Consider the following 12,779-nt stretch of genomic DNA (forward strand, 5'->3'; position numbering starts at 1 on the left):
CAACCCTGAGACATCTATTTCATCCTCAATATTTCTGTAAAGACACTACTATTTAAAAAATTGTGTATCTCGTAAAATGTGACTATTCAGCACTTAATTCTAAAATTGCCAGATTTATCAAAACTGGACTTTGCTCAGTTTTTTAATATGCATCAAATTGCTGTATGTTCTCTGTGTCACAATATGTGATTTTTGAGAATAAAATTTCTGTTATGTTCTGTTCTGTTCATCACTTCCCAAGCAGGAGGACAGCACGTTTTCTTTGCTGGGTACCGATATCGCCTGACGTCAGACGACAGACTACAACAAAGTGGAAGTGTGTATATTCTTCATGCAAAGCCCGATGTTTGACACCTGGAGACTTCGTGAAATCAACTACACGACACAGCCATGTCCCAGTGCAATCTGAAGATGAGGTGTGGCTCCTTAGCAGACTGCGTTAGCACGTACCGAAGGACATCATGTCCCTTCGGCTGCTGAACGACGAAGAGTTGACCGAGGCGGCCGGCCCAGCGTCTGTACCATCGTTTTCGAGTGTCAAGTCCTCCCTCTAAGGCCAAAGAAGCAAAGTCGTACCAAACCTACCCAAGTCTCTACCTGGCGTTCAACTCGAAGAACCAGTGTGGCTGAGACAGGACTGACAACCAACTACAAGGACATTCCACATGTGCAGGCCCATGTCCTGAGTGAGGACTGACAACCAACTACATGGACATTCCACATGTGCAGGCCCATGTCCTGAGTGAGGACTGACAACCAACTACAAGGACATTCCACATGTGCAGGTCCATGTCTTGAGTGAGGACAGACAACCAACTACATGGACATTCCACATGTGCAGGTCCATGTCCTGAGTGAGGACTGACAACCAACTACAAGGACATTCCACATGTGCAGGCCCATGTCCTGAGTGAGGACTGACAACCAACTACATGAACATTCCACATGTGCAGGCCCATGTCCTGAGTGAGGACTGACAACCAACTACAAGGACATTCCACATGTGCAGGTCCATGTCCTGAGTGAGGACAGACAACCAACTACAAGGACATTCCACATGTGCAGGCCCATGTCCTGAGTGAGGACTGACAACCAACTACAAGGACATTCCACATGTGCAGGCCCATGTCCTGAGTGAGGACTGACAACCAACTACAAGTGCAGGCCTATGTCCTGAGTGAGGACTGACAACCAACTACAAGGACATTCCACATGTGCAGGCCCATGTCCTGAGTGAGGACTGACAACCAACTACAAGGACATTCCACATGTGCAGGCCCATGTCCTGAGTGAGGACTGACAACCAACTACAAGTGCAGGCCCATGTCCTGAGTGAGGACTGACAACCAACTACAAGGACATTCCACATGTGCAGGCCCATGTCCTGAGTGAGGACTGACAACCAACTGCAAGGACATTCCACATGTGCAGGCCCATGTCCTGAGAGCAGCTGCCCTTCCACTACTTCCACGGGACGTAGTGCAGGACACTTGGATCACTTCCGTGGACAAAGGCCCGGAATCAGAGGAGGTCAGGAACTTCAACGACTACCTCACGAGTACGTGGGTGGACTATGAGGCACGTTTTCAGGTACAGATCTGGACGCAATATGGAAACATTGGACCACGGACTAATAACCATCTCGAGGGTGGCACCTCTTATATGCTCTTAAGCACCCTCTTCAGGGGACAATATTTTCGCTACTTCAACCTCCTCTGAGGGTACTGCCATTAAAATAAAAAAGTACTGTCTGAAACTGTCACGTTTATTTCTACAATGTATGTAGTTGAGATGCCAAGGTGTGAAATAGCCGTTAAAATAACTTCGGTGTAACTAGAGTTCCAGTGGTAAGGAGATAGGAAACGCATGAATTGGACTTAGTGCAGAAATAAGCAATGCTATCTTTTTCAGTTCAAAGTGACTTCTTGAAACAAAACTTTATGCAAATTAGTGTGGGATGATATCGTACTATATAGGGCACTTTTTAAATGTCCATTTTGAAGTCAGTCTTAGCTTCAATATTAACAATAGCTGTCGTAAAAAATAACTTTCATGCTGAAACTATTAAGGATGTGGCTACCATGGAGTTTCACTATCACTATAAAAAGAAACAGGTAGGAGGGGTCGTCTCAAAAACAAAACCAGGACGGGTGTCGCAGCTGGAGTCGGGCTGGAGGAAAGTGATATCAACTAAGATATGATGATACTTTAGGGGAATTAAACTGGGGAAAATACACGGCGTAAGAAATAATCACTCTTTATAGAGTGTCGGTCTGGGAAAGGCTAACAATTGAACGTATTGTCGTACTTGCTACGGGTGTTTTCAGCTCAATAAAACGCAGCTCTCGGTATCTCCCGAATCGCTCTGTCCGTGTCTCGTTGGGACGTGCTCGTAGCGAGTGGAAAGTTGTCTGAAGGTGAACGAAATGCAGATCTCGTCAGGCGTCGCACCGCTACTACCGTCCCGGCACATCATCAAAAGCCGGATAGTATAACCACTGAAATAAACGGAAATACAGAAGGCAATATACGCTATGACCGGGTTTACGTATGTTTGCAGATATTTCCTAACATATTTTACATACAAATCTATATCGCTGAAGAATATGCTCATTGTACATTTTCGTAAGCACAAGCAACTCGTTCATGTATACCGTGACCGGATTGTCAGGTATTTTCAAACATGAACTGCGAAACAGATACCCAGGTAAATACATGTTCAAACAATATTTCCAATGCAGTCCTTTGAATTTCAATGGGAGATGAAATTTCCGATTTCGTTCTAAGTTTACTAGGGTGATGTAAATTTTCAAATTTGAAAATGTATATTCACCTTCGATATGTATGTCTCATACCGGATTTCGGGGGTATGCATATGAACGGTTCATACATGTTCATGCTACCTGTGCTCAAGCAAGATGATCATATTTTTCCATCATGTGAATTACTTGTTCATGTAATGCCGCATATTTTAGTACGTTTGAAATCAACGTTCACGTGACGTCATTATTCTGATCACCAAAAGAGTATGACAAAGACACCAGTATTATGCAACCTAGCACGTCTAATTAAGTTGCCCTCGCTCCTGCTACCAGTATCAGTTACGCCTTATCTGTGGTGTTGGAAAATCTTGTCAGGTGGATGTTTCGAGGGATTAAAATGTTCAGTGGTAAACAAATTCCCTTTTCCGTCGCAAGTGTTCCCAGAGTCCCAATAAAATAGCACTTTATCTCTCTTGGAGCACGGCTACATACACCACAAGAACCAACTCGTAAGTCTATTCCGTTCGAGCATCACTACTGAGACAGTACTAACAGCGCATACAAGGAATACTATAATTCCACTGCATGTGACCTTCCTTGATAGTCTCACAGTGTCTGAGCCATGCTATTTCTCCATCCGCTCAACCTGTGCTGTAATAACGCCGTACATAAACTTTATATTTGTCCAGATTTGTTTCACTAACGCAAAAGTATACGATAAAAAGCAATGGCATACCAAATTTTATATTCTTTGAGACATGATAATGAAAAATAGTTTTTATCGTGTAGCTATTATAACCAAATAGCTCAGACAGGTGCGTTCTCTGAGTACACAATAGATCTCCGAGCTTTTTGTGAAATTCGTCTTGATTGTCCGGTTTAAATTAACGTCCCATAAACTCAGATGGAGAGTAAATTTCACACAAGTAAATTTGACGTCGCATTGCTGTAAATTTCATTATGTATCATCATAAACGGGCCAAGAAAAAGAGTACATGTCATGCATCCTTACCTTATATCGCGCTTATAGACACGAGGCAAACTCTTTCTGTTATAGGTATCTGCCGGTTTCATGCTTCATACATGTGTTCGGATTATTGGTGCCTATATTCGGCGTATAATGATTTAACGTCACTGTAGTTTCAGTTCAATTTATAAGCAGTTAGAGTGGAGTAAAATGAATCTGCGCAACATTCTAATAAAATGGATTTCATTTGTTAATCTTAGATGTGCGATATAGGTGAATTTCAATGTCCAATTCGAACTGTGTGCTGTAACTTGAACGAGAATGTTCACTGCGCAATGGTGTCTTGATGCAACACAGATGTTGATGCACTAAATAAATAACAATACAGGCCGGGCCACATGTAGCGGACAATCGCAAGATGTCAGACCAAAGATAATCAATTTCCAAATGAACACAACTAAGACTACAGCTAAGGTACAAGACTGGCGTTTGCTTAAAAGTACTCAAAGTTAATCTATGTTATTCTCCGATCACTTGACCGTCCTTTATCGACATAGAACACGTGTTGACAGTCACTACTTCATCATTGCCCGATTTTTCATTTTCTGTTTGTATCAACCTTCACATGTGGAATCTAATGCATTGTCTCATGCAGAATGTGTTCAAATACATATAAACGTCAAAGTTCACCAGCGCACTAACCTTCACGTGTCTGCGGAATGAAGCGACGAGGTATTGTAGCCGTTACACCATTTTGTATTTTCTAACGGCGATTTCTAGAAGCTGCCAGTGCATTATGGAAATTCGCTGAAGACGCAGTAAATACGGAATCACATGTTATGTAAACATTATCAGCTGTTGAACGTCTTTTCAAACAGGATAATATACACTGAAGAATACTATTAACAATGTGGCGATTCCCGCACAGGAAAATGTATTATATAAGTTGTCGATACCGCATTATTAGCATGTTATGTGTTTCGAAATAGTCGCAGCCACTGAATAGGCACGTTAATATATACAGCAATGTGCATGTCGGCGAAGCAATAAATTATCAATAAATATATATGATTTGTCAATATCAACAGCTCCATTATATGCATTTCTAAAACACAGTTCTAAGGAGGGACTATATGCTTGCATTCATTGATTTGGAAATAACGTGTTTGAACAATTAAGGCACAAATATGTTTACCAGTGCGTATGTTCATGACGAAATGTGTGATAACTTACCAGACCTTCCAAGAACTTGACAGGATATATGAGTTTTTGGTTTGCGAACTTATCAGACGCATTTAATCTTTTGTCTCGAACATATACAGGCTGTCGTTGTATAGCTTGAATATTTAATATAGTCGTAGGTCTGCTCAAAAAAAGGAATATATATTTTGTGAGAAGGACCTCTTCGACAGGGAAAATTACAGCAATGCAACATCATATTTACGTGTGAGGCATTAGCTTCCTCAAGCTGAGTTTATCGGTCGTCAATTTAAACATGACAAGGACAACAGAGGTAAAGTAAAACATGCCTATGGTACTGTCAACGCGTGCCTGTAGTCATCGGCTTGTGAATTAGCTCATGATTTTGATGAACATTACGTTAGCGGAGACAAATGATTACGTTGATGAAGGCGAAGGTACAGTTTAGTTGTTCAACCCTCTTTGGTTGGTTTCACAAGACATGACAAACAAGTATACATGAATGAGGTGAGCGAGGGTAATGAAGCGACACGATTGTGCATCGGGTACGGTTTTTCAACGGATCAGCTCGGTATGACCACTGCAGCCAAACGAGTCGTCGCCGACTCATAAGGGAACCGGTCTTGTGTACCGCTCGGCTCTGAACTGCACAAGGAACACACGCCGTTTTACCCGGTCTCAGCTACGCTTTCGTCAACATCTCACTGGAGTTCGACATGGTCACAAGTTCAGAGCTGGTGCTGCAAAAACCAACACGGTGGCCAAGGATCTTGATCTCGTCACCATGTCGCTCGGGGAGTACTTGTGGTTGGACATGCAATCCACGGACGATTTCTACTACAGCATGTTGAAAAAACACTATCACGACATTGCGAGGTGCTGTAAACGGACACGGATTCCCTGCTGATGGAAATTTGCATGAGGACTTGTACGAGGACATACAAAACCACATGCATCTGTATGACACCAGCGACTACCCCAGGATCACCCTATGCACAGTTATGTCAACAAAAATTAAATGTGCTTGACAAGATGAAGGACAACTAAACCGTCACGCCGATCACCGAGTACGTCCGCTGGAGATCCAAGTTGAACTCTATCAAGGCCTGAAAAAACACATATTGGAAAAGTACATCAAACCCGCCCGATTCAATGAAGCCCTGTTCAAGAACAAAACGTTCAAACACCAAATAAACATGCTGAGAAGCCGCGGACACAGGATACACGGACTGACGATCAAGACGACCTCACTGTCTTCCATGGACTCGTAACAACGGATCGCCATCGACGGAGTCACCATTCACGCTTACAGCGCGTATCTACCAATTAACTGAACGTCTCGGAAAAGAAAGCCAAAGCATGGCTCCAAAACCAAGACATCTGGCAAGTCTACCTGACAGCACCTCGATACATCCTGAGAAGAAAATTCGACATTTTGACGCCGAATCGCGTTCACCAAGCCGACCTGTTTCTCCCGGACGACAGGCTGATGCGCTAAACCTACAAGTATGGCCTGACCGTCGTCGACGTCGCCAGTCTTGTCAAGGAAGCAGTACCGCTGAAAATCAAAGATTCGAACGAAATCACCAAAGGCTTGAAGCGCATATAGAAATGCAGTCGCTTGACCTGACCAGCTGTATTGCAAGTCGATCCTGGGCGCGAGTTCATGAGAGCCGTATAACAGCTGCTAGCCAAGCGCTACGTTCAAGTGACACAAGGCATGACGGGAGTTCACGCCAAGCCATCATCGAGAGATACAATCGCACCCTGGCCAAACGCATGTTCTCGCAAGGTGCGATTGAATCAATACTCGCAGGATATAATCGATCCCAAACACAGGAACACGGAACGGGTCGCACGCTTGTCACGGGTGGTGGAAGCCATCAAAATGAAATCCGTCGAATCCTCATTTGCAAAAAAGAGACGAGAAACCGTTACCAAACCGCGTCAGCGTTAGGTACTTGTACTCCATCTCGAAAACATTGTCTTCAATCCTTAGCAACCAAAAACCTCTTCCACCACCGACACCATGCTCACTTCGAAGTCCATATCTCGAAAACTATTTGGCCGATTGTAACCAAATTTTGCAAGCACATCTGAAGAAGTATAAACAATAGCGAGAAGGTCTTCTCAAGGGCCCATTTTGTGATTTGGGCCTTGAGAAGGACATGATCCAAAACCGCTATTGTCTATACTACGGTAGCGCATGCATTTCATGCCAGGTGAGTCGACTTTCCGTCGCTATACCTGGCTGAGCGACCTCATTGCCATCTATAACCTGATCTATTGTTTTCAGCAGCTATTCATATATTAAGTTTTACCAGATTTTACGAGTAAACATGCTTTTCTGGATACCCTCTTACATATCCCACTGAATGCCCAGTTAGGTCGGAGTGAGTTAATTATCCGATTTGCAGTTGTGTATATTTGAGGGATAAATAGTAATAGTTTTTTCTATTTCCGACAGTGCTGTACTTCGACAATCACAGTTATGCATTTATTCGACAAAAAATTAAAAAGAACGTATTAATTATAGTACATCAGCGATCCGAGTTGATCGGAAATGGTTGCCATTGTCGCTCTTTGCTGTTTCCTCCGATGACGTAACCACACTCGTTGTTATATCAGCTACATATTTTCAAAAATGTTCATCTAAACGAAACATCTGTCTACTCTTTTCGAGATATAGAACTATTTCAGTTACAATTTGTAGATCAAAAGTTTATAACTCTACAGGGTTCATGTTCAAGCTCGTGCTTTGAACCCTGTCCTTATGTTTGTTTATGTACAGTAAGTTTACAAACTGGATACTTGTCACCCACGTTCTCATACCTTATTTGTTGTCAGTAACCTGGACAGTCAGTGGCTATTCCCAGGGCAACAAGATTTTCTGGAGGGTGGAAGGTGTCATACTGATTTAGTAGCTGACACTTTTCATTCTGCTGAGGACCCGTGAAGGCCCGTGGTTGCTCTTGAGCATCCCATGCTTGCCTTAAAAGGCGACTAAAGGGATCGGGTGGTCAGGCTTGATGACTTGGTTGATTCATGTAATCAGTTCCCAGTTGCGCAGATCGATGCTCATGCTGTTGATCACTGGATTGTCTGGTCCAGACTCGATTGTTTATACATAGCTGAAATAATGGTGAATGTGGCATAAGACTAAACTTACTCACGTCTCTGATAATTCTGCAGTGAGATTCTACACGATGTTCTCCTGTTGTTACTATGGGCCGAGGACGAAGTTTGTTCCGTGTAGTATTGCGGGGCATGGTGACCTCGACTGCTGAACGTTAGAAATAAAAAGACTTTTCCAAACAGAACTATATACTGTGGCCATCCATTACGGATGAAACAACACAAGCAATACACACATTGTATGTCTGGTGGTTTGTGGTGACGTAACCAGGCTCGCATGGTAAATGACAAAATGCTGAGATAGGCCGAGGTCCTTTAATACAAGACAGTGATTGTGTAGGTATGTTGACGATACACGTGATGTTAACCTAGTCGTGGTCCAGCTTCATAAGCAACAAGAAAAGCGACTCAAACATTACCCATTATATTGTTTCTAATGTCTCAGGTTTACGATTACATGAACCCGGATACATTTCATAAGCTAGGATAATGTTTGAAGCAAGTGGGTTTTTTTCTGTTCGTCGTCCTCGATGATTACCGAGAAGTGAATGAATGGGTTAACATTTAATGTCATATCGTCAGCATTTCAACCATATCGTGACAAAGAAAGTTATACATTAATAAATGAATGAAAAATCAAATATAGAGAAGAGAAGACCGCCTGTGACAACGTTGAGGCAAAATTGGCATACTGTCCGTCATCACCTGCAAAATCGTTTTGCTAGGGCTACTGAAACTGCAGGGACAGCCGGTACCATTGGCAGTCACCAGAGACCAATCAGCGCCGACACAGGGCGGAGTCGTTTGCGGCAGAGAAACGTCAGATGTCGCAGGCCTTACCGGGGTCCGATCTTCACTGTTTGATATCGTCGTGCTTGTCTTCAGTGGGCCACACATCATCGGAATTAGCGTGACCGGCGCAAGGTATACGTAGCAAGGGCTGTCTGTTGTGGTACAAACAGATAGCGAGTCTTCAGGCAAATGTGAACATCTTAACTTCAGCTGGCTTGCAACAAGGCACAATGTATTTGTGTAAAAAATTCTTTATATGACCAAAGCAGTTAGTTCATCTCCTGTCTCAACCTACAGACTGAATACTATAAGTTGTTTAGTGCTCTAACAGTGACATGGGTTAATGTATCCTCTGTTTGCATTAGTTCCCTGATGCCGTTGGTCTGCATCAAACCATGGGCCCTGGGGGACCAGTGAATAACGTATTTATCTTACAACTCCAGGGCCTACTTGCACAAAGCAACCTTAGGGCTACAGCTATCTTAAGTCTATGTTGAAGAATGGGAGGTACAATCATTGTAGCGCTAAGATCGCTTTGTGCAAGTGGACCCAGGTTAATTTTGAACTGGTTGGTCAACAAGCACGGGTATCGGATCAAGATAGCACTGCATACAAAATTAAATGTTTCTTGGGCACATTTGTTTCAAAAGTGACAATGGCGGTAGGAGTTTAATGTATTTTTAACTTATCATGGAAAAACGAGGGAGGAACACATTTTTCTTTTTTTCTCTCTCAGAAATACATCAAGGGAAGTTTAGGACGTGTTAATGAGTTGTAGATTCAGTCACACTCGTTCTTACAGACACTCATTCTTATAGTGGACAAATGGATGATCGGGGCGCAGCCAAGTCAAAACAATTTTTTTAAATGGCAATAAAAAAATTGTTACGCGCACAAATAAAAGTGACGCGCCCATGCCAGACAAACATTGCATTTTTATTTATCCTAAGGAGTAAGCTAAATAATTTTGTTGAACTGCTACATCTATCAGTCAGTGACCGGGTATTCCACACTGTTTTTCCTTTAGGCGTTCAGAATAAACCAGAAACAGTTTTCGGTAGGACTCCTTGAACATTGACTATCGCGATCGGGTAGCTCATACCTTATTGTCCTAATTGTTTCGAAATTTAAAATAACTTCATTTTACTGCCTTTAATAATATAATTTACCTCCTCCACTTCTCATGACGTAGTGTGAGGCTTGATGCAACATCAGCTACAAATCATAGATATGAGGTGACGAAAATATTTGAGTATTATAAACAGTGCATTATCTGTTACAAATACGAACCAGAGTAACGCTGGTAAAAGTTACAAGCGTGCATAGTTTTGTATTCTCCTGGTTGTCAATTAGTAACACGCTGATCATATTGTTGGTTTGATGAGTAAGTCTGTAAATAATTGAGCCTGGAGCAAATACTCCAGTGCTCAACATCATGAACATCGAGTTAGCTGCTTGGATACCATGAAATGTCGACGAGTCAGCAAGTCTGACTACCCGATCCTTCCCACACAAGAAGACAACACCGAGGAAACTTACGAGATCGTAAGCTTATGAGAGCGTCGTAAAACGGGACCCTGATAACGCTGCGTTTCAAGTACCCAACTGAAGGAAGGACCAAACTCCGCAAAGATGCTTCCTAAAATACTGAACCAAAACTCACCAGAACATGACATATCCCCCCTGGCCTCAACATATTTGAAAGAACATATCATATGACAGTTACTTGATGTACTTTTAGACTAAGTTCGAATCGTCTTCATCGAAATCATGAAACATATGAATGCCAAATATCTGTAAACAGCAAAGAGCACCACTTCAACATGTCCCTCATATATTTGCCAAGTTCTGTTGAAAGATATTAAGTTGTTTTCGAGTTGTGCTCCGGAAAAGAAGCCCATCCCTCCCTTTATTGAAACTAAGTCCGAATCGTTTCGATGGAAATCGGGAAAACTAGACTTCACAAAAATCTGTAAATAGCAAAAGGCAACCTTTTGGGGTGTGCCTCACATATTTGCCAAGTTTTCTTGAAAGATACAGTACAGATTTTGAGTTATGCACCTTTCGATCGCGAGACTAAGACCTAATCGTTTCCATGGACACCGAGACAATAATAAATCCCAAAAGCCTGGAAATAGCAAAAGGCACCACTCTGGATTCTGATTGATTCATCTACCAAGTTTTGCAGGAAAATACTGAACGGTTTCCAGAACGTTTCCATGGAAACCAAGAAAAATAAAAATGCCAAACATCGGTAAATAGCAAAGGGCACAACCTTAGCTCCAGTTCGTTATGTCAGCCAATTTTGGTCTAAGAATATTGAACGCTTTTTTTAAGTTATGCTCCCGAAACAAAAATTAATGATTACGCAGGGATGGACGGGCGCACAGACAGACAGACGAGGCGACGACTATATCCCCCCACATTACATGCCGGGTGTATGAAAAGTGATCAGCAGGAAAATGTTTCTGCTGATCTTAATGATGAACAATCTACAACATCAGAAGAAATTTCAGGGATGTCTGAAACTCTAACCACGAACAAACATAGAAAAGATTGCAACGAATTTCGCTATAGAAGAAGAGGGGAGCACACCCGAATGGCTTAGACAGCATTTCGAAATGCATTGTACAAGGATGTTCAATATATTATCAACAGAGAAAGGGTTGTCTGTGAGAGGATGAAAACTGATGAAATGGGAAAAGATGCGGCATTACTTTAAATATGGTTTATAAGCCTCAGGACCTGTCTTGGCAGACTGGTGATAACATAACCATGGATGACATTACCACGTATTCATATACCCAGGATGTACATGATTCTGAACAGATCGCTGAAAGAACTCACTAGAAACGTCAAAGAAGGTTCAAGGGTAGGCGAGAAGGCAGAAGCATCGCTGAATGGTTGCCGATTGTTGCCGTTGGTTGCTGTTGTTTGCATGGTCGTGCAGGGTAGGCATTAAAAAGCAGAAGAGTCGCTCAAATGAAGCAAAGGGCGCGTACAGATCTATACGAAAATGCCAGAAAGGTGCAGTTTGGCCGTACAAGGAGGTCAGAAGGATCACCGGAGCAGTTACACAGAAAAGTGTTTTTTTCTTGAAATTTGGTGATCGTGGAGAGTTCTGTTCAGACAACGCACAAAAGAAGGCTGACCGGTCGCTGATCAGTGAAATGGGGGCCTTAGCAATGTATACGTCAAATATCAATATGAACAACGTGTAAACTAATTACTCGTATTCAAGCTAATGAATATGTGATAATCACATCTCAGAGAGTCTTACCACAGGAAGACCAGCTCGTTTGAGTGTACTGTTAAGTTGTCTACTTCTGACAACTATGTCGCAAATTTTCGCACGATGTCTTACTTGGATAGGATAGCTGAGTAACTGATTTACATATGAGTGATAATATGAATGGAATCGCACAATGAAGGTATGAACATATAAGGGATGGAGTAAGAATTTGAACAGAATACAGCAATTCGCCTGTCGTCTTATGAGTAGTCGTAATGTATATAGCCTAAACTGTGCAGATTGGTCATGTGTGCCAATGCTAGACTAAAACCTAGTCTCTGAAATGAACATATTTTAGTGGAAAAACGTTCATAGTGAAAAACAAATCATATAATGAAATGGAGCCCTGAGACTTTCTTCCTGTGCTGAAGCTATGGAAATCTAGACTTGACACATTTTTCTAGACTTGCGTGGGCTTTCCTGGATATATGTACTTCAGGGTCTGTTCGACAGACTATTCGTATGCATGTTCAGTTCAGTTTAGTTTACAGAATACAATATTTTACCCTAGAAATCAAGCTGACATCATACTTAAGTATTTGAGGGACTTAATGTTCTGATGTATTCAAATGTACAACTGATATGGACAGGTATTTCAAATTTGTTTGCATGTTTTGGGGTGATAAGGTGT

The sequence above is a fragment of the Haliotis asinina genome, chromosome 15, assembly GCF_037392515.1.
Source record: "Haliotis asinina isolate JCU_RB_2024 chromosome 15, JCU_Hal_asi_v2, whole genome shotgun sequence".
NCBI classification, from domain to species: domain Eukaryota; kingdom Metazoa; phylum Mollusca; class Gastropoda; order Lepetellida; family Haliotidae; genus Haliotis; species Haliotis asinina.